The following is a 23,781-nucleotide window of genomic DNA, read 5'->3' on the forward strand; positions in this document are numbered from 1 at the left end:
TTGCAGAAAATGTTGAAATTAACCCAATGCTTACAACTTCTATTCAGAAAGCATTTTATTTTTCTTCTGTCCATGGATACATTCACATAGAAGCAAACTTTATTTTGCACTTGATAAGTTGTTGCTTTAATTTTTTAATTGTTTGTACAATAACATGGACTTAATCTTTTAAAATCTTTTAATGTAGCTATCCTTTATAAGAATTTTTGTCTATTCCAGTAGTGTAAATGGAAATAAGAGAGCATATATCTTTTTAATTAGATCTTTTATTGCCCATGACTGAATAAGGGTCAAAAGCTTCAAATATTTTACAGCTTATTTATTTGTGCAAGAAAAAATCAGTTATCATGTCTGTTGATTCTCTATGAGAATTGTAGACTTAGATCTAGAAAAAGAGCTTATCTAATGTTTAGAAAGAATATTAGCATTTCAAATCAATTCCTTCAACTAATTTATTTTCCTTTATTGCCACTGATCAAACTTTTCCATGGCAAACCAGTATGTCAAAACAGAATTGAATAACTTGGAAATATGAACAAATCTATTCAGACTGTTAATTCTGTGGCAGTGGTTAAAAATCGTTGCTTAAAAGACTCAAAATGACCTGATTTGGAATAATTCCCTGTTCTGCAGTGAATTAAATGATATTTTGAGTATTAGAAAATAAAAGAAGATTTTGAACGGCCTCATTTTCTTATTCATTTGTATATAAACTGTGGTGTATCCATAAGAAAAGATGAGTTTCTTGAAGAACATTTGTTCAGTTTCACTGTGACCATGGATTTTTCTCACAAGACTTTAATGTTAGAATTTGGCTTCTGGAGACCTAGTCCTGTGGCTGAAAAAGCTATAAGTACTTCAAGTTGTGAAGGCTGATTCTGAGCTTGCATGGGAATGAAAAGCTTTCTGCTCAGGCATTTAAGTATTTGTACTAATTTGGTACTTTCCACTGAATGTTTGGATTTCAGAAAGCAGGCAGCATTAGGCAAAAGGCAATCCCTTCTTTATTTAGTAGAAGATGAATGGAATGGAGGCAGCCAACAAAATTATCTATTTTCCATATTTTCCATAGCCTCCCTGGAAGCTATGGAAAATAGTCTCCATTGCAGTTCAGCAATGGACTTTCAGAAGGGAAAAAAAAAAAAAACCAACCAAACAAACAAAACAAAAACAAAAAAAAAAAAAAAAAGACAATTGCATGAAATTGGGTTGAATTATGGGTAGGTAGTTCAGTAATATGGACTAACTTCCCACTGGGGAGAATTTTGGAGCTGTGAAAAACTGATCTTCAACAATGATAATGTATTGAAAAATAACAATTTGTCTTTTACAGAGATAACTTTCCAAGGCTTTGGCCTTGCTTGTTGACTATCAGATTCATTTACACAGAACAAAAGGAAAAATGTAAAATAAAAAGTGTGTGTGGGAAATGACATATCCCCTACTTTCACTTTCAAATAACACAAAGAACTCAATTTTATGTAATTTACCTTTTTCTACTCTGAATGATGTTACTTAAAATATTTATAATTTGTAGTGTTTATACATGAATCTAAGGCTAATTACACAAATCATTCTAAATAATAGCCTAACATATAATTCAATTTTAGCATACTTTAATGTAATCAGTTTTTACAAAAACACATTAAAAGAGACAATTTGTCTCATTAAAATTCAACAGGCATTTAGCTCAGCTGGAACAAGACTTATTTCAGACTCATTCACACTGAATTTTCAGATAGATTACAAACACATAGACTTAAACAAAATTAAATACAAAATATTTTGGAGTAAGAGCACTGAAAATATTTGAGTGGCAACATCTGTATATTTTTTATGAAGTACTGTATCTTTACCCTTTCAAATTTGAGTAAATTTCAGTTTTGTAATCTATAATTGTATGGGATCATACTAAATGGTTATATTTGGTAATGTTGAGACAATATTAATCAAGTTTCTAAAGATTTATATATACTTTCTCATTTCTCATATTGGTACTTTTGTGCTTGAGGTAATTAGTAATCTGTAAATTTCATATGTGGCTCAGTGGCACTCCTGTAAATCTTTATATGTGGATTCAAACTCTGTTAAGGATGTATTTTTTGCATGTGTCTGGGATGAGAGAAGCTGTTAGCAGTCTGAAACCTATCTTGAGAAAATCTACATCTGTGACTCTGTGGTGAATGTGTGTCAGCTGCTGCCTGAACTCGACGCTGTGGAGGATGCTACTTTTAACTTCTTTTTGAACTATGAGATTCTGTACAGGCTGTTTGAACCTGTGCACTGTGCTTGAATACATTTCCTAATGATGTTCTTCCTCTCTACCCTGAAGTCTGGACAAATTTTTAGCTGCATGTGAGCAAAAGGTTACACTTCTGATCAGCTTCTCTTACAGTTGAATCATATAGTGATTAGTGAAAATCCAGCTATTTGCATACCGCAAAATTGGCATACTATGCTTTCCTCTGTTGCCCAATTTTGCTGTTTGTATGGTTGTTTTTTGTTTGCTTGGGTCTTTGTTTGGTTTTTGTTTGTCTGTTTGTTTTTATTTTGTTGGTTAATTTGTTGGCTGGGGTTTTTTTGTAGATTAAAGAAAATTATGCAGAGTTCTTTGTATGCTCTGTTACAGGCCAGATCAGAGAGAGCAGCAGAGTGGGGTTTGATTCCCAATTTGTAATTCCATCTAGTAGGGGAGGTAGTGAAATTTGGCCTGTAGCATAGTGGCTGGTAGGTGAGAGCAGCCTGCACATCACCCTAGGAGCTGTTCTCATGAGCCTTTGGTCAGTAACAAGTGCCTGTAACTTTATCTTTATTCCTAGTCCTTCTATTTTTGAAGGAAGACTTCTCACAGTGATCCTAGCAGCTCTCTAAAATGGGTAGGGTGGCAGCTAGACCTTACTGCTTCTTTTTCTAGTTTTTTCCAAATGTAGATTTAACTATCCTAACTGGGATGTAACTACTCCAGACATATTCTGTTACATCTAATAAACCAGGATCTTTGTCATTCAGCATCCTCTCTGATTCTATTTCCATGTTTCCATTACTCTTTATGGGTATAAATATTCCTGTAAATTTTATCATTCTTTGCTTTTCATTTCAGAACTTTTCCATTTCTTTGTGAGAGCTGGCTGGTGTTGGCAGACATGACAGAGTTTTTGTCATTTTTTATTTACCCTTCTCATCTTCTTTGTTTGTTCTGGTCCAGGACCCTGTGTGTTACAACTCCTGACCTGAGAATGGAATTACTTGCTTTGAAACTGACTTCCTCTCTGGTGTAACTGGAGGACCTTCCCTTGTGCTCTTCGTCAGTCATGGTCAGACCTTGGGGTGAATTATGAATATCCTTTAGCTCTGGGAGTTCTTTCCAAAGGGACCAATTCCAGGGCCAAGGAAGGGTGTGCAGTAATAACCAAAGAGCAAAACACAAAAGGTTTCACATGTAAGTCTGTGATATTTGCCTGTTTTCCTCTTTTGGGATACTGGCCATTAATTTTCTGAGAAGAAAACCCTGCTCAAAGAAGGACTGTGGCCAAGAGGCCAGGCCAGGCCCTCAGACTAAGACTGTTCAGGCAAAGAACTATGGCACTGGGGCCAGGCCCTTGGACTGTTCAGGGAAAGAACTATGGCATTGGCAATAAAACCTTGTACAGAAGAACTAATTTGAGCTAAATTACCTAGCAACAGAGTAGGTTTTTTTAATTTATTGAAAGAAATATCAAATATGCCTGTATTTTCAAAATTATTACTGTAATTTTTAGTGTACTCCTGTATGCTCCTAAAATGAGAACAATTTTGTAGACTATTTTGCTTTGAAAGGAGAAATCAGTGGTTAATCGCTGTGCTGCTGGGAGAAAAGAGATTACTGTTCTTATCTTACTGTTGCACTACTTGAAGAGTGTTCCTAGTGCTGTGCTCATTCCTACCTTGGCTCTTGAGCTAGTTTTTTTCTTTTCCAATCCACTCTACCCTTGCTTTTAACGGATGGCATTTTAGACTTCAGTGGCTGCAGTAGCAATTCTGTAACATCTGCCTTTTAGATTTATTTTTTTAAACACAAACCGAAGGTATTACCATAGGACTAAATCATTTGTAGTGTACTGACTTTACTGCAGCTAAATTCAGCTAGAATGTACAACCAAATAACAATATACATAGCTTTAAAATGTGTGAAATGCTTGCTTGTATTTTAAAGTCGAACAATTAATGTAATGAGATATCTTGCATAATTATACACGCCTTAAAAGGAGAATTTAAAGTGCAGAAAAGCATTACATCCATTACATTCCACCTTTGATCTTTTTTTTTTTCTTCTCATTTCAGTGATGCTCCATTTCTCTTAAGCCAAAAACAGGTAAAGCATATCTGACTTTTATGTCATTTGCCATACCCACAGGAGCTGCTTTGCTTCATTGCTAGCATTGTTTAGATTATTTGTACCAGAGAGGAAAGAACTGAGAAGCCAATAAATTTCAGCTGCTTTTTAAAAGGAGTTGAAAATCAATAATAAATTATTGTTTTCTATAGAAGTTTATGTTCCTTATGTGTCCCCTCAGACATATGGATGTAGCTATAAATTAATTTAGTTCTAGGCTGTAAAAAACCTAACTTTCTCTGGACTGACTCTCTGGCATGCATTAGTGATATAAAAATAACATATCTTGGCAGAATAGCTTTTGAGGAGTGCCGAACACTGCAAGTTATTTTTATAGTTTAATGAGATATAGGCCCATACTTCCATAGTGAGCAGAGCACTCTATAATTTACTGCAGTAAAATGATCAGGATTCATGCTGTCTATAAAACATGAAAAGCATTCTTCATTTCTTACCAATTAGATCATAGTTACAACTTCTGGCTCCTTTGAGCTTAAAAGAAAATTCTAACTGCTAGACATAAATGAATGCTGTGGTTAAATTAAAGCCTTCAACAGCCCAAACAGGCTTGAAAGAAATGCCTTCCGGATGGTATTAACATGCATATTTAAGTGCTATTTTTAAAATTTAACTGCAAGCCATGGCAAGCACAAATGTTTTTAATAGCTATTTCAAAATTGAAACATTAATTTAAAAAGTATTTCAATTGCTGCTAATTTCTTCTCAATAATTTTATTTCAGCTTTTATTACAACAGATTTTTTCTTTATGTGATGACAGACAACTTGAACCAAAGTCCTGAGATTTCATAATTTGCTGGCCTTGAAATGATTCTCCCATAAAATATGTCATGCACAAATAAAAGTCTCAATTCATCAAAAATGTCTGATTTACAAAGTGAGAAATCCTATTTATTTCAGTGGCACATCAGCGTAGGACAGCTAGATGGACATGTTCACAGAGCTAATGCTTTGGTCTTGTGCCTCAGTTCAGAGACTAATCACTGCACATAAAATACCTGTGGCTTGTTCTGCAGTGTAGGGAGAACAAAGCAGTGTGGAGGAGCAGGAAGTAAGGAAAGAACAGATAGCAAAGATGTTTGGTTTTCTGTCACAGGTTGCTGGTGTTGTTAATCTTTGCTTTAGTACTCCACAATTTCAATTCTTTTCCAGTTTGGTCACACTGACAAGCCACAAGCACTGTTTGTTGCTTACATGAAATGTTGATTGCTTGACAGAAATGAATTTGAGGATGGCTCAAAGGTGACCTTGCAAGTCTTTGAAATATCAAAGTATGTTGATCTGATACACCTGATAAAAGTGTCATTTAAATATCCATGGAAACTGACTTTCACATGCAGCTCAGGAGCTTTGGTCATAAACAAAATACTGGACTGTGAAGGGATTTCAAAGATATACCTCATCCTTTTGATGTCTGCAGCTAATTCTTTTCTTCAACTCTGTCCTTACAAAGACTACTGAAGGTGAAAGTAAGCTGTACAGTGGGAACACTGTGATTTGTTTATTGCTTTGATATTTCCCATACACTACTGCTCCTGTGAATACAGAATGTGTGATAAGACACAAGTGAATCCCCACCTCTGTATTTAAAGATGCATTAATCTCTGCATGTGGCTATATTTGCATGTGTTAAGTGGGAAGCAAGCTAAAGCCTTGTGTTGCCACAGAGGTGTTCAAAACCAGCCTGTAAACTTGGTATTAGTGTCTCATTTTTGCTATAGCCTTGAAAATGTGTTTGTGCTGTGTATTGTTAGCAGGGTCTTCTCCAACATTCACATTATGTAAGCAGTATTTAAGTCCAGGTAGTCATTTAACTAACATAATGAAGTAGGCAACTGTTACAGATAATTAAAGGAGATGAACAGTTCATATTCCTTCTTTTGTAATTTTGGTCCAGCTGGGTGAGACAGATATTTTTCCAGCCTGTGGACATAGATGACGTCACCATTTAATAGAGCCTGTTAAAGATCACTACTGTAGAAATGAGAATTACCCTCTTATTATTTTATTATCTTGCTTAGCAACAGAATATTTGTAAGACTGTGGTTTACTGAGTAGATTAGTATGCACAACCAACCAACCAAACCAAACTAAAACAAAACCCAACAAAAACAAATCCGTGTTTTTTAAATATTACACATCTTTTGTTTTTTAGGTTTTCTGGAGGATTGATTCAATTATACAGTACTAGGTATTTTTGTCTTTTTTTTTCAATATTTAATTGATTTTATTTTAATCTTTTTAGGCTTTGTACCATCTGTGATTTACAGATCTTAAGAAATTTTCGTGAGAATTTAAAAATTATGGGATCCATTTCATTAGTTTCTTTTTATTTTTCTTTTTTTTTGCAAAACATAAACTTAAGAATAATAAGAATAATATAAATAAATAGTAATAACTGATTTGGAATAATCAATGGAGAACACTTACTTTTATGTGAGAGTTTTAAAGGGATTTCAAGTGCAAATTAATTGAGTCTACTCATGCTCTTTGGGGTGAAGTTAATTAATATTATTGCCTTCATCACAGGCCCCAGCTGTGAACAATCCTGGGCTTCTCCTGGACAGTAAAATCAAGCAATAAAAACTGTATGTTTTGTGATTAGATGGAAGTGGTGCCTCATTTGAAGATATGATCCTGCTGAACTTATTAAAGAATGTAAGTCAAGGAGCTGCCTTTGACCAGATGAAAAAGCCCTTGGAAGAGAGCTTAAGCTAGCCAGGTACATGCAATTTCTGTTCACCATCACTCTCCTCTAGGGCTCTGGTAGAGAGCCTGTGTCCAAAGTCCCTTTGTAACATCAGCCCTGGCTGTGTGACAGGGCCTGCCACTGCAGGAACTACAGTGAGAAGGGCAGGACCGCATGCTCCCAGCTTCAGGGGCTCGGTCCCAGGTTCTAGCCTCATCTTCAAGGACAGAATGTTTTTGCCAATGTGTTGGCCGAAGAACAGGAATGGTCATAGCATGGGCACAAATTTCCTTCTGCAGTAAATGGATGTAAGGATAAAAGTGTTCAGTTCCCAGGAGTTTCTATCTCTTTTCTTCCTGTGTACAAACATCAGACTTTTGGAGACAGTAAGAGAGATGGAAACTTGTACAGATAGCAGCACAATAAATATAAATTGGATTTCTACCTCTGCCAAAACTGACACAACAAAGGAGAATAGGAGGGGTTATTTAAGAAAATAATCTATTTATAGGATGAAGTAACAAAATTGTCTTTTAGTTAGCTTATTTATTTTTATTTTCTTAGGGTGTCCTTAAGGGCTAGAGTGCTGCAATCTACAAAGAAGCCACATAACATGGTCTGAATATTATGGCAGCAACACATGTGTGACATTAGGTTTGACTTTGCGCTGTGTAAAGCAAATCTGTCATGCCCTTACTGTTGGAGCAGATGTGGAAAGAAGATCAATAACTGGTAAATGTCAGGGGACATTTGTTACACTTGAGCTGATGACTGGAAATAAGAAGTAAGTTGATTTAAAGTTTTTTAAAGATCTGACATGCAGAAATTATAAGTGAAATGTGGAAAAACTTTGTCCACACTTCTGCCTTTTGTAGAGAAGTTTCACCCCATAAAGTCTCTAAAATGAAAAAAAAGTCTTTGAATATGGGAACAGCTACTTCAATCTCCCTCTAACTCAAGCAAGTTCCTACTGTTCAACTTCAAAGCATAGTTTTGGAACTCTGAGGCATTTTAATGAACTGTCCCCAAAAATCCTGTGCCTATTGGCCTGGTGGTGGTGGCTTCTCAGATAATCAGATTATCCAGTGCAACTGTCACCAAGGGAGGTATGCAAGAGTGGCAATGCAGCTATCTGAGGAGTACTCCATAAAGGTATGTGGTCACTTCTATAGAATAATGAAAAGTTAAGGTTGGAGAAGTCTGAACAACAACCTAGCCCCATTGCCACTACATCATGTCCTCAGGTGCCATATCCATGTTTCTTGAATACTTTAGGGATGCCAGCTTCACCACTTCCCTGGGTGAATTACAATACTTGATAGCCCTTTCAATTAAGAATTTTTCCTAATATATAATCTAAAACTCTATGACAAAACTTTTTCTCTTGGCCTTGTCACATATTACCTGGTAGAAGAGACTCACAGCCACCTCAGTACAACCACCTTTCAGGCAGTTACAGAAAATAAAAAGGTTTCCCCTGACCCTCATTTTTCTCCAGGTTAAATAACCCCAGTTCCCACACCTGTTCCTCATAAGACTTATGCTTCAGCCACTTCATTGCTTCCATTGTCCTGCTCTGAAACATAAAATATACAGGTATTGTACATAGATATATTTTGTGTAATGTGTAATATGTAATATAGATTATAGATATAGATGTACATTTTATATGTGTGTGTATTTATTTATTTATTTATTTATTTGTTTGTTTGTTTATTATGAAATCATGGATACCCTGCATTGGAAGGGACCCACATTGATCATCAGTGTCCAGCTCCTGGCCTGGTACAGGACAGTCCCAAGAACTGCAACATGACAACAGATTTTAAACTTAGATTGTTTCATGGTTGCTGTGGCCAAGGTGGCCGCCAATCTTCACACCTGAGGGCTGTGTCTTAACAAGCCACAAGCCAAGGAAGGTACCTCTCCTAATTGGCTCCCTTAGTAGCTATATCTTGAGGCTATTATTCAGACATTTTAGGACTGTTCTGGACTTTTTTGTGCCAGCTGTGTCATGCTCCCAGTTAATGTCTGAAAAGTTGATATTCCTATAAGGACAAAGGCAGCTGTTTTGAAGTTGTCCCTTAGTTCCTCAAAGAAGAATTCTCTGGAATCATTGTCCTGGGTAGGTGGCCTATCATAGACTCGATGACATCCACATTATTTTTCTGCCCCTTAATCCTTACTCAGAGACTGTCAGCTTGCCATTGCTGGCTTCAGGCAATATTTCAGCCTTTCCAGCTCACCTGCCCTGCCTGTCCCTCCTGGAGAGCTTATGACCATCCAACATGGCACATCAATCAAGGGGCTCATCCTCCACTTATTCCAATGATGTAAAATCTCTGGGACCAGGCCAAAGCCTCCAGCTCCTCTTTGTTCCTCACACTGTGTGCCTTGGTGTAGAAACATTTCAGTTATGGTCTGTTGCAACTGATGCCTCATGGAGAAGCTTGAGAGATCCCACTGGCACCTCCTCCTTCAAATTTTGGTATGACTTCCCATTGATCTGGCAAGCATGGGTTTGCCCCTTCCTCCTTCAAATCTAGTTTAAAGATTTCTCAAAGAGCTGAGATAACTCCTGTGTTTGAACCCTTCTTCCTTTCTGAGATAGATTCATCCCATCAGGTATTATTAAACTAAGTGCTGTATAGATTACCTTATGGTCAAAAACATCAAAATTTTTGCAGTGACACTAGCCTCAGAGATATGTACTGACCTGATGAATCTACCTGTTCCTTTCAATATTAATTCCTACTACTGGAAGAATAAAGGAAAGCATTACCTGTGCTTGTCTGATCCTTCAACCAATTGTCCTAAGGTCCTGATATCCAGTCTGGTTGCCCTTGGACTTCTCTTTGGTATCTAATCACCACTGATTTCAAAAACTAGTAAGGGATAATAACCAGAGTGCCTTGCTGGGCGGGAGAGCTTTCTAGCAATACCTCTTACCAGAGCCCCAGTAAGGGAGAAGGTTTTCCTGTTGGTTGTGTCTGGTTTGCATATTGGGCCTTCTCTTCCATTAGAAGTGAGCCACCTCTGACAACTACCCTTCTTTTGCTCCTAACAGAGTTTGTGAAGGAGAGGTTAAATTGTGTTGCCCTAAGTGGGCCCTTTATCCCAGAAGGATCTTCTTCCACCTTATCAGCTGACTGTCCTTCTAGTTCCACGGCCTCATACCTGTCATAAGAGGTGCCAGTCCTACTTGCCATTGTCAAGTTTCTGCCTTCCTCCCAGTATGGGCAGTAACCAGCTTCTGGCTTTTATGTTCAACACATCTTTGACTACTTGCGGGTTCTGCTACAGTGGAGGCTTGAGACTCCTGAGATTGTAACATCTCTGAGAGTAACCTCTTGACCTCTTGCTCATTTTCTCGAATACTACATAGCCTACTCACTTCCTCCTTGTTTTTCACTAATTCTCTTCTTGGGAAAGGAAAAACAAATGAAAGTCACTGAAACAGTTCAAATTGGATTTGTGGAAACAGGGAGGTGGGGGGAGGAGTGTTTTTGAGATCCTAATCTAAAATAAATATATGGTCAGACAAGGTTAAAAAGGAATGATGATGAGATAATACAAACACAGGGCAAAGCAGTAAACTGATTGGTCTTTTAGATAAATCTGTGGACACAAAGTAGAAAAAGTAAAGTGCACGGAGAGTTTTGAAACTGATGTAAAGGAAAGGCTTTAAGGCTTCAGAACTCAGTAAACTCAAATTAAAGATTACACTCATTTTACTGCCTGAGATTGTAACTGAGCAGCACAATTAAATCAGAGAGCTTGAGATGAGGGATTTTGCATGCCACACAAATACAACTTTTTCTGTTTGAAGAAGATCCTGTGGATTTGGAGCAAGCCCAATCTGTCTCTTCAGCTAGCTAGGAGCCAAATCTGATCAATGTGTGAAAAAGCAATGGACTTGATACGTTTTTATTTATAAGAAGGCAACTGATATTCAGTTTTCTTTGCATCCTGAAGTGACACTCCAAGGTGTCTGATGTGATGCCCAGAAGTAAGTAAATGTGTGGTTTACCTTGTTGTAAGTCTGCATGTTTTAAAGCAAAGCATTGATTTTTGGCAATATAATCTGGCATAAAGTCTAAATGGCTGTTATAACTAAAAGACATTGCTCTTCTTGCTCCCTGGGCATTGTAGAAACTCTGGTTCCTCTTTTTTCACTCCATTTATTAATGTCAGTCTTCAAGGCAGTGTGGTGTGTTGACCTTTATCTTGATCAGAAAATGACAGAAATAATGATCCACTATAAAGTTTCTGAGAGGCTGTCCCTTTCACCTCACTTTAAATTTGATTTTGCTCCTTCATGTTAATTCTGCTGCTCTTGTCTCTGTCTCTGTCTGCTCACTTGCCTATCCATTTCTGCTCAGTCCTTTTCCTGCCCTTTTAAATTTATTTTTCTTCTATTGCTGCATTGTCTTTCCTATGCTTCATTCTTCCCTGCAGTCTTTCATATGTCCTTCCTTTATCTTGCATATCCAAACATCTTATTAAATCTACTCTTTTTTTTTTTCCTCCAAGTATCTTATCCTTTGAGCTTTTGCTTTCTATCTCTGACTAGTAATAATGGTTATCTCTTTATGTGAGGGAATTGGAGATGTATAGTGAAAGAGCATATGCTGTTACTTTCCTTTGCACACTCTCCCGTTTCTCTATTCACTCAGTAATTTTTTTCCAGTCTTCTCTTTCTACTCTTGTGCTGCACACCCTGAAGCTCATCACTTTGCCAGTTTTCTCCAGGAGACTGTGACAATTATTTTTTACTCTCTTGTGGCAGGATTTTTTGGCTTTATTTTGCTTTCCTAATTTTTCCTTATCTTCTTTTCTTTCCCACTGTTATTCTTTAGCTCTTATTGCTCCATTTTTTCTCCTTTTTCAGATGAAGTTTAGTATCGGGGCGCGGCTCTCCGGTATGGAGGCTCCGCCGATACGGTGGTAATAAGAATGCGTACACCATGGCAGGTCGTCTCTCGGACGCTGCTTTATTCGCTGAGGGCTGGGTGTCAGGGAGGATCCGCGACCCGTCCGCTCGGCAAGGGAGCAGGCTCCGAGAGCCCCGAATAAGGGGCGGGGTGGGGCTTATAACAGGTGGCAAATAGGAGGGACAGGGTACAAAGGGTCCAGTAGGAATGGGGTTCGGAGGAGGAGTTGGGATGGAATAATTGGGGTACAGCAAATGGGGATGAGGGAAGGGGGCGATAACCGGGGAAGAGCCAATTACAGACAGAGAACTTAGGAACATTCTGGAACTAAAGGCAAGTACAAAAATGATTGACATAAAGATGGACATAACTGACAGTTACATAACATAAGGGGGGTGGTAGATTCGATGGGCAGCTTGGAGGCGGGAATTTATACAACAGCCTCCTCCCAAGGCATATTCGGGGGGGCTTTTCCCAAGTCCCCTACCACAAAGTTTTCCTCACAAAAAAGGGAAAGGATTGCAAAAGTCTGCTAACATGAACAGTCCCATACCCACGCTTTACAGACATTTAAACTAACTGCACAATCCCACAGAGAGTATAATGAAGTGATAAACAGCAGGAATCTAGATTTCCCCTTGCTCTCTAGAAGTTCTTTGTTTGCCAGAACTCTGACTTCTGGTGAACAGAAGGTTTAATTTCTAAATACAAGATTATTTACAATTCATGAATTTCTTTGTGAAATGGACATCGGAAATAGCTGAATGACGCTTCACGCTGAAGTTCAACGCGGTCTAGGACCGTTTCTGAATCTCCTTTGTCCAAAGGCTGTTTTTTGTTCTGTGATCACATTTCATTCCTGCATCACATCTTTGCTATTGTCTGTGGAGCCTGATGATTGATTATGTTAATGAGAGAGTCAAGGAGATGGAGGGAAAGAAGCAGCCAAGACCTTTCTTGAAATGTACAACTTGGTTCAAATTTTATGTCTCCCTGTTACTGATTTTGATTAGACTGGGTTTTGTTTTTTCTTTATTTTAGTTTTATTTGTTATTTGTTTTGTTTTGTTTTGTTTTTCCAGTTGTTTTTTTAGGTTCTTTCCTTGGTTTCGTAATTCTTAAAAATGGAGGAGGAGAAATGTTTTGGGAAGATTGAGTGACAGCCTCTAGTGATATGCATACTAACTTCTTAAACTAGAATAAATTCCATCATAACTGAGTTCAAAACTTCTGCTTGTTAGAAAATTGGTCCCCTGTTGAATTGCCAACTAATTGAGTTTTCTTTCTCAAAGGAGTGAAGCAAAATATAATAAAAGAGGAGGAAGCCAGATGAAGTAAACACACAAAAGATGAATTGGAGGTCTCTCAAATTGAAACACTGGTGTCAGTACTGACCTAGTTCTTATTTTATAACATATGTATGTTAGCCCTATTTATGGTACTGCATTTTAAAATCAGCATTTTTTTTTTAAATAAAGTGAACTTACTATTTTAATTATACCTCAAAGAAAACAGACAAGAAAAATCCCAAACTGTGTCTTGCTTTTATTCACTTTCCCTCACAACTGCTTGGTGGAATGCATCCTTTCTTTACTCCTGGAGCTGAAGAAATGTAAAATGTGGGAGCCACTTATGGGGAAGACAGGGTCAGGATGCCCTGGAAAAACACCCTAGTGTAGCTTAGGGTGAGAGATTGACAAAATTCCCCATCATCCTCTGTTGTTAATATAAATGCTGTGCTGCCAGTCCCTGGCTGCACACTCCCCAGATCCAGAAAGCTCTATACCATCTGTTCCTCCATCGGTCCTCTCTGCAGCACCACTCCCTCCCCGCTTCCGCATTGGTTAGGTCCTAGTGACACCACTCCAACCCTCCCCTGTCTTCTCTCCCCATTGGACAAGTTGTACTCCAACCCCTCCTACTGAAACAGAGATTTTTGGAGTTCACTTAAGTTAGCAAAATGAATTAAGCATTCATATTCTAGCTTGTAGAGTTATGTATTGACTTTTAACCTTTTAAGAAACCTCTGCCACAATACAAAAGGGCATAAGAAAATGCAAATTTCCTAAGCTTCTTGCATAAAGAACAATACCAGAAATGACCAAAGATGCAAAGAACCCAGGTAAAGAGGCTACTGTGTTCCTAAGCCTACCAAGACTGACAGATGGTACTCAGATAAGCACCAAAGGACCAAAAGCACATGCGCAAAGGAGAAAAGTTCAAAAGTTCAACCATAAAGAAGACCACAATCTTCACCCTCGAGACCACCAAAGACCCCTGCAAGACCACCACAGCAAACCACGCGTGCCCAGAAGGGCGTGGACCTATTTAGCATGAGAGGTGAGGACAAGTGGGGCCAGGGGTTGAATATGCATGAAAAAGTTGTGCAATGTTGTCATGGTTTGATACTGGCACAATGCCAGTGCCCCCATGAAAATGCAATCTCTTGACTGAATGCTGTAAAATGCAATTGAGAACAGAGCAAAGCAGGCCCAAGCTTAATAACAGAAAAAAAACCCCTTTATTAAGCTACAACTATAAAAGAAAAAAAGAAAGGGGAAAAAACCACACAAAGATCAAAATGGAAACCTTGCAAAGCATTCCTCCTCCCACCACCCAACTCCAGCAAACCACAGTGAGACACAGTCTGGACCTCAATCAGGTTTCCACCCTCCAGACAATTGATAATCAGTCCATCGAGGGAACAGGAGTCTCTCCTGTGCCACAGATCCACAGGAAACCCAGCTGCCACATCCTGTGTTTCCATGTCACACATGGTACCGCCCAGAGAAAGAGTTTGCCATGGTGACCATTCTCCTTTCTATGCACAGTGCTCTCACCACCAATGCATGGACAGGCAGACTGCTTTTAGGATTTTTCCTTTCAAGGATGCCCTGCCAAGAGGAGGAAAAAACCACAACAGTTCAGTTTTTCATTTTTTTTTTGGGACCATAGTCCCCCCCATTTTCCCCCTGGAGCCAAGGGTCCAAGAACAGAGATCTTCTTCTCTTCTCCTTCACTGAGGACAGTGACAAACCCCCTACCTTTCCTCTGTTCGCTCCACTTCTGTCTTTTCCCAGCTGAAGCAGGTCTCTTGGCTCACAGGCATCCTCCTAAAATACAGTCTCTCTTGAAGGAGAAGATTGATTCAGTCAGTGGCTACCAAGGAAAAAGTCCAGCCAAAAGCCACTCCTTCACTCCCTCCCATCTAGAATTTCTCCTTCTAACATCTCAGGGCCCACGCTGTCTCTCTTCCTCTCTTTCAAATCAAAGAGGGGAAAAATTTCACAAAGCTTTCATTTCTCAAGGAAGGGTTAAAAGTCCCGACACCCTGGCTGGCTCTCTGCCCGGATTCTCCGGCTCCCACAGGCAGCTGGGCACCTTGTGGCTCCCCTGCTCTTCTCCTTCCCTGCAGTGAACTGCTGACAAGTCACAGCTGCCTCTTTTCTCTCTCTCTCTCTCTCAAGAGGGACTCTGGGGGGGAACGGAGACATCCCAGATTTCTCCACCCTTCCATCTGCAGGGGCCAGCCCGATTCCAGTCCCTCCACCCTTGGGCCCACCTCAGTAAGGCCATGGGCCTTCCCCTCCCCACCAGCCACGGCCGGGCAGGGGAGAGGCTGCACTGCGGCTGAGCGGAACCAAAGAGAGCGAGTTCCCCTGGGAATTCTGCTTTTAACCCCTCTGTGTTCTCAGAGGCGTGTCCACCTTCAATTGGTCGATATCCAAATTGACCTCTTCCTTCCGAGAAAATTCTTTTTCTGTGTCAAACCATGACAAATGTACTGCATATGGAACACCTTTTTAAATAAAAGTGTGGGTCAAATTAAGGATCAGGGCAAAAGTTTTTGGAGAGTGATCTCACTTGTGTTGGGCACTGACAATACATACCCACTTCATAACTACCCCAAGCTGTGGAGTCTATTTATTTATTCCACATACCACTTCACTACCTCCCTTCAGTTATATACCCCAACTCCACCCCCATTCCTGCCTCCTTTTGCTTCTGCTTCCTTTCAGCAGTGGTTGTCAGCCTGCCCTCCCTGCTCCTGCCTCTACCCTGCCTGCCCACTATGTTCCTACCCTGCCTGGACCCTCGGACTGTTCCTAAATAAACCCTGCTAGATTTTACAGAGTGAAGGACCCTCTCATTTTTTCCTGGTGAGGCACAATTACACCATCGGGACTCGGGTGTCTGGTGGGCTGGGGGAGTTGTCAGCGCAGACCACAGCAGGGTTGCTCCTGGACTTTCTCAAAATGGTGTCCCTCCTCCTTCACCTCCTTGTATTCCTGCCATTCCCCTTTCATCCATTCCCACATCAAGTTCTGCCCCCATGCCGGGTCCCTCCCCTTCGATCGTGTTGATGGTGTCATCATCAGGACCCGCGCCCTCCATCCCTCTGACCACGCCCCTACGTGGGCTTCCTGTGGGTGGTACCAGCCTCCAGGAAGGCCATACCCCAGTGGGTAGGTCAGGCCTAACACCAGCCCATGTCCCTCCCTCTGCTGCCACTTCCAGTTCTCACACTGGCAGGACCAAAGTGGGCTTGGCCAGAGGCAGGCCATCTTGGCTTGCCAGGACCCCAGCCATTGCGTCCCACCAACCAGCTGGAGGTCCTGCGTTCTAGCTTGCCCTGCCTCATCCTCTGAAGAGGATGGGGACAGTAGCGCCCCCAGCAATAACAACAAGCCAGGGGGAGCTGGACGTAGATTGAGTGAGGAGGCCTTTAGGGACTGGGGATTTGGAACAGGTGCAGGAACTTGACTGGTCATCATGAAACAGGGAAAGGAGCTGTGGTGGGAACAGATTTTATATGCAGAAGTGAAGGAGTTGAGGAAGGTGGCAAAGAACTATGGCTGCAATTCACCCTATTTTAGAAACACTCTGGACCTAACCTTTATGGGACATACTCTGATCCTGCATGACCTTTGTTATATCACCAAAGCGATGCTGTTCTGCACAGAGTTTCTTCTGTGGGAGATTTAATGGAAAAAACTGTAAAAACCAATTTTAACCAAATTTGACTTAAGTGAAGTACTGGGTGAAGGCGAGGAGGGCCTTGAGGCACTGATGGGAGAGGGGGAGTTCAGCTGAACAGATGATCAGGTCATGCTGCCCACCAATATTTTGGATGACATCAAAGCTGCAGCAAAGACTGCTCTTTTAAAAATATTAGATGGGACCACCCCCCTCCAAAACCTCTCCTCCATACACCAGGGGGCTGCTGAGACATTTATTAAGTTTGTGGACTGCCTTCGAGAGGCCATTGATCAACAAATATACAATACAGAGGCCAGGGAAGAGCTTTTGAGGACAATGGTGATGAGCAATGCCAATTTAGAAAACAAAAAGTTCCTCAGAGCTCTACCCCAAGACCCCGAGCCAACCATCCCCCAGATGGTCAATGCTTGCACCAAAGCCTATTCTTTGGAAACAACCTTGGCAATGGCCATGAGCAAAGGGGTGGGGGAGGCAATGGTCAATGTTAATAACGTAAGATGTTTCAGCTGTGGCCAACTAGGTCACTTCCAAGCCAACTGTCCCCATTTGCCTCCTGGGTGCTTGGACTCATCTTATTAGCCTTCCCCAAGACCACTTAGGAATTATTACCAACAGCCCTTGCACAGTTCAGGAAATATGTGGCGGACTGTGATGCGACCCTGTGCAAGACTCCAAGTGGCAGGCTGCATCGCCAGGGTCTACCGACCATCCAGAAGACCCAATTCCTGGATAGCACATCTCCCAGGATCAAAGTCATGAGGAGGGTCTCAGATTCTTCTTCAGAACAAGGGAACAAGTCCAGGGAATTCGCTGGGTCTTCTACAGCTCCATCCATCTGCTGCTCCCTGATGAGGACCTGGTAAGAGTCCCTGCAGGATACCTGGGCCCCCCTCATCAACAGCACACCACCTTCATGCTCCTTCTTGGGGACAGCCAGCATACTCCTGAGGAGACCAACATCATCTCTGAGGTGGTATCTGTGGACCCTGGGAATGAGGTAACGGTGTCAGTGACTTGTAAACCACGTCTTACACTTTATGCAAAGGAGCCCCCTTCGCTCAGATGTACATTTTAACAGGAACAGACTATTTAAATGGCAAAGATAACTAAAAAGTCTTCTTCTCCCAGAACTTATGTAAGGAAAAGCCCATAATTTCTGTTTCCATTTCCCACAGAGGGAACCTACCAATGATGGCAGACACTGGTGCGGATGTGACAATCCTCTCCAAGGCAAAGTGGCCCCGCGACTGGGAGTTGGGCCCCCTTGTGGCACAATCTCTGGTATCGAGGAAGCTGTCTATTCGATGAGATCCAAACATGTGGTAAGTGTAGAGGGACCTGAGGGGCCGATTGCTACCATTCGGTTGTTCATTGTTTCATCCAACATTTCACTACTCGGCAGGGATGTACTGTCCCAGTGAGGGGCTCGCCTCAATATCCCTGGCCGCAAGTGGGATTTTTAGTATGGGCCACTGCAGAGTACAGCACCCTGCCTTTGAATTGGAAAATGAACACACTGGTGTGGGTGGATCAGTAGCCCCTTCCAAACGAGGAGCAGGTATGCCTGGGGCACCTTGTGCCATCTACTAGCCCTTGGAACACCCCAGTCTTTGTAATCAAAAAACCTGGCAAAGACAAGTGGCACCTGCTCCAAGACCTTCAAAAATTGAATGAGGTTATCAAGGACATTGGTCCCCTGCAGCCTGGCCTCCCCTCTCCCTCCATGCTACACTGGGATTGGCAGCTCACAGTTCTCAACATCAAGGACTGCTTTTTAAACATTCCTATGCACCCTGGAGATGCTCTCAGGTTCCCATTCTCCATTCCATCAGTCAACCATGGAGAACACTTGAAAAGATATCACTGGACCACTTTGCTGCAGGGGATGAAAAGCTCCCCAGTGTTATGCCAGACCTTTGTTGCATAAGTTTTGTCACCAGTGCGCAAATTATTCCTGGATGCTATCATTTTGCACTATGTGGATGATATTTTAAAATGTGCTGCCACCAAGACTTACCTAGATGCTGCCCTGACAAAGACTATTTGTCTTGGTTTGACAAGACAGGAGTCTGTGAAGGAGGGCAAAAGCCTCCTGTGCAATGGAGAAGGTAAACCCCCTCCCTCCGAATTACTAGGATTTTTAAATTAAAAGGCTCTCAGGCAAAGATATGGGAATGGGAGTAACAATTCTTTACTAGGAGAAAACTAGATAACAATTTAAAAAAAGGCAAATGCAATCAGTACAAACAAAACTAGTGAAAAAGTCCACAACCTGAGGATTCGGGGTGTTGGTAGCGGTCCGGTGGAAATGATAGCTGCTCCTCTTGCAGTGGCTGATGAATTGCAGCTGAAGTGGTGATCTTTAGAAGGGTATAGTTTTCTCTGAAGATCTGGTGGCAGTTGGGCCGGTCTTCCTCTGTGCCGGGGCTGCCTCCGAGCTCCTCCACCGCCGCCTCACCGCGCTCCGGCCACTTCTCTTGGGAGTCTTGCCGAAGGAGCTGCTTCTCTGGGAAATCCTGCAAAGAGAGAGCTGTTCTGTCCCCCAAAAGGTACTACTTTATACCATAAAAGAGTGCTTGGCTTCCTCCTCTGGGTGGAGCATCTCACAATGGGATGGTGTTACGTTACCAGCCCTGCAGTGAGTCAGTCAATGGCCCATTAAACCATTACCTCTTCGGAGCAAATCATTGTTCTTGGAAGAGATAACAAACCTGCCCAACCTCCAACAGATGGCAAATAGAATACAAGCTTATCTTACAAACCAGGACACTATTGCAGCTGTCGAAAGTGTGGGATTTCAAATATCACAAGAGAAAATCCAACTGTGAAGCTCCTGGAAATACCTCAGATTTTTAATTACTGGGATAACCATCACTCCCCAAAACTTGAACATCAACAAGGATCCCCAGATGTTGCGACACATGTAACAATTATGTGGCACTATCACCTGGATCTGGCCTCTCCTTGGCCTCAGCACTGGTGCCTCTCTTCGACCTCCTGTGGGGGGACAGAGACCTGGCCTCACAGCATTCCCTAACACATGAAGCTCGTGAGGCATTGGAGAGGGTCACCACCGCCATCACATCTCACCAGGTGCACAGGGTTTCTCGTTGCCTTCTGTTAAACATCAGCATTTTGGTAAGTGCCCCAATTTTCACACACTGATTTTCCAGTGGGATGACACCTCAAAAGACCCACTTGTCATTATTGAGTGGATTTTCTTACCCCATCAACCCTGCAAAACTGTCACTACCCTGAACTCATTGCAAAACTCATAACGCCAACACCGCCTCCAGACCCTCACAGCTTGTAATCCAGTGTGCATTTACCTCCCATTTAATTTGAAAAAATAGACTCATTATTACAAACTAATGAACATCTCCAAATCTATTTAGACAGCTATCCTGGTCAAATCTTAATACACTATCCCAAGCATAAACTTTTTAAAGACACTTTCCATCTGGTCCCAAAGTCATATAAAAACAAAACCCCCATCAAAGATACTGTCACAGTGTTCACTGATGGCTCAGGCAAGTCCCACAAGTCAGTGTTCACCTGGAGAAACCTGGACACTCAGAAGTGGGTGTCTGATGTCCAGGTTGTTGAAGGTTCTCCCCAGACTGCAGAACATAGGGCAGTTGTGAGAGTGCTCAAAAAATTTCAGCAGCCTCTTAATTTGGTAACAGATTCAGTGTATTTGCTGGGATAGCTGAGTGGGCAGAACATGCCCTGCTCAAAGAAGTTCAAAATAAAAATTGTACAGCTTTCTCTCAGAATTAATCTGGCTCATCTCCCACAGAGAGCAACCTTATCACATATTGCACGTCCAGTTGCACACAGGGCTGCCTGGACAAATAACAGAGGCTAACCAGATGGTGGATGCTTTAGCCATGACAACAATTTCAGCTCAAGTTGCACCAACAACTCAAATACCAGCCATTGCAACACATTTCAGCAAACGTAGTTGAGCCACACATTTTACCACCAAAACGCACCAGCCTTGTTGCACCAATTTAAGATAAGATCAAGCCAGAGCAGTCATCTCCACCTGCCCAAACTACCAATCGTTGGCCATTCCATCAGTAATGACAAGTGTAAACCTGAGAAGTTTAAGAGCTCTAGAGCCTTGGCAATTGGACATAATGCATTATGCCCCCTTTGGATGCTTGAAATACATACATGTGTCAATACTGGGACATTGTTCACTCACCTGCACACGGGAGAAAAAATCAAAGGACATCATAAAACACTTTTATGTGGTATTTGCCACATTAGGTGTCCTGAAATCAATAAAGACAGATAAAAGCCCAAGATTCATCTCAAAACATTTTAGAGAATTTACACAACAATGGGCCATCAACCACTGTACTGCAACCCTACCAGCCAGCCAGTGGTGGAAAGGGCACACAAAGAGATAAAAAAAAATACTAGAATAGCAGCACAATGTGGTCTTGACTGTAACCCTGGTGGAGAGGTTTTTTAAAGTACTTTATGTAATGAATTTAATTATTTGCTCTGGTAAGAGCCAAACCCACCAATTCTCCAACACTTTCACATGAAAAACTATGCACATTTAAAAGAAAGGCCTCCTGTACTTAACAAAGGTCCTGATTACAAATGTATTAAAGGACCATACCCCCTAATCACTTGGGGAAGAGAGTATGGGTGTGTTTCCACTGAGAAGGACCCCAAATGAATACCTGGAAAGTTTATTAAGCTGTATCAAGATGCCACAGCAAAAGATGACTCACCAGCAGACTGTCCCACCACACCACCACTGCAGAATGCCTCAGACAACGCAGTCGCCTGCAGACGGAGGAAGAAAAAGACCACATACCCCAAACATCGTCTCCAGAGTCCTAATAACAAGAAGATACCTATGTATGCCAGATGTGACTACAACCCCCATCATACCTTCCCCTGTTATCCCATTCCCATTTCCCTCATACCTATTCCCTCAACCCCCCTACCCATTACCCCTAAGGAGATCTCCTTCTACTTTAATCTATAATTTTAAACAAGTTGGAAGGAAAGAGGGATTGAAGGAGTTTTGAGAGGGGAGAAATTATTAATAACAACATCTGAACATCTAAATTCCCATTCTGTGTATTCATTACTAGTGCATCAGAGCATGCATGACCCATTTGGAGATGTGATGGCCACCCTGGTAATACCTCCCAGGAAACCCCAGACCGCTGTGAGAGCTGCTGCCATCACCATCATCCTGTTACACATCCAAACAGCAGCCAGGTGGATTGTACCGCAGCTGAAGAAAAACATATAGATGACACTTGCAAAAGCCCTCAAACAGAAGAACTTCTGTCAGACCATGGGAAGCGTGAATGACCTATTGTCAATGTGCCTGGTGGGAATCCCCTGTCACCAAATGATTAGCCCTGTACAGGTAAGAAACCCAATCTGGTCGACTCTTGGGATGAGTGGACAAGGATCCTGCCCCATGCACCATAGGAGCCCCAGGAATTGGATCTACTGGGCTCCTCCAGAGCAATGTATTGTATAAAATTTCACTACAAACCAACCAAACAAGATTGGCAGAGCATTGACACCAAAGAGCCCCAGGCATTTGCCTGGAAAAATGTATTACCAAATGATAAGAGATACATGGTCGATTGGTGCAATTACACTAGTGAAACACCATCTGAGTCCTCTCCTTAACCCAGGGTGCTCCCCAGGGGAGTGTTTCTCATTTGTGGTGACAGGGTGTGGTCAGGGATCCCCTCAAAGATGGAAGGGGGCCCCTGCAGCCTTGGCCAGCCCACTATCCTCACCCCAAACACTACCCAAATTAAGGATTGGTGATGAGAAACCAAACTGGCATGCCAAAAGAGATCATACACCAAATTTGATCCCAATTGTGATGACCAAATTTATATCTGGGGCAAAATGAAGAGGGTTGCAGTGTTTATTTTTCTACCATAGGTTGCTGCTGTGAAGGCCTCAGTGAGCTTTCTCACCTGGGGTGCTGGCTTAGGAAGCATGTCAATGCTACATCCACCACTCTATCAGACCTCCTGGTGGATGAAGAAACCACCAGGCATGCCATTCTCCAAAGCCAAGTGGCCATAGACTTCCTACTGCTTGCCCATGGCCACAGCTGCGAGGACTTTAAAGGACTCTGTTGTTTTAATCTCACATTGTGGGTATTCTCAGAGAGAAATGGAAAGTTTCTAACCGGGCAGAAGCCTGAGAAACTGTTGAGAAGAATATTCTTTATTCTCTCTTGTTGTTCACATTGTTTATAGTTAGGTTTTGCTACTGTACGTCATTCACTGCACACCAATAGGTGGGATGTTTTCACTTCAGGACCAATGGAATTGGTCTGCACGAAACTGTGTAAAAGAGCAATGTATTTTGAAATAAACAGAGTTATGCTCTCAGCCTTCTGAACAAAGTCAATTCATTCCTGTCCTGCCACAACAGCGTCATCACGTCAAGGAGTTCATCTATCCAAGCCAACATCAAACAAATCTAAGACCAATTAAAGACCATACATGCAGAGAATAATGTTGTGGATGTAATGGACAAGATTCTGACACAGTGGGGTATTCCCGGGTGCGTGGCTTGCATCTTCAGAAGCCCCCTGTTGGTTCTTATTATAATTTTTATAGTTTCTGGTGAACTGATATGCTTCAAGAGGACAATCAATAAGACATTGGAGAACATTTATTTAATTAATAAGAAAGGGGAAGATGTGGGAGACACTTATGGGGAAGACAGGGTCAGGATGCCCTGGAAAACACTCTAGT

The 23,781-nt window shown here is 41.6% G+C and overlaps 1 protein-coding gene and 1 long non-coding RNA gene across 3 annotated transcripts in view; both read left to right on the forward strand.

Moving 5' to 3' along the window:
- Positions 1-6,993, forward strand: part of CSNK1G3 (casein kinase 1 gamma 3) — a 228,019-nt gene extending 221,026 nt beyond the window's left edge. For both annotated transcript variants that reach the window (XR_014951366.1, XR_014951367.1), the window contains 4 exons: positions 3,206-3,314; positions 4,321-4,351; positions 6,547-6,582; positions 6,921-6,993. The gene's annotated coding sequence lies outside the window, so the exon portion shown is untranslated. The remainder of the gene's footprint in view (positions 1-3,205; positions 3,315-4,320; positions 4,352-6,546; positions 6,583-6,920) is intronic.
- Positions 6,994-7,169: 176 nt separating this feature from the next.
- LOC110479161 (uncharacterized) lies at positions 7,170-23,414 on the forward strand. The gene is made up of 3 exons (XR_002466879.2): positions 7,170-18,336; positions 22,135-22,418; positions 22,955-23,414. It is a non-coding gene; the product is annotated as an uncharacterized LOC110479161 (long non-coding RNA).
- The last annotated feature ends 367 nt before the right edge of the window (positions 23,415-23,781 follow it).

This window comes from Lonchura striata, chromosome Z (genome assembly GCF_050655825.1).
Source record: "Lonchura striata isolate lonStrDom1 chromosome Z, ASM5065582v1, whole genome shotgun sequence".
Classification (NCBI taxonomy): domain Eukaryota; kingdom Metazoa; phylum Chordata; class Aves; order Passeriformes; family Estrildidae; genus Lonchura; species Lonchura striata.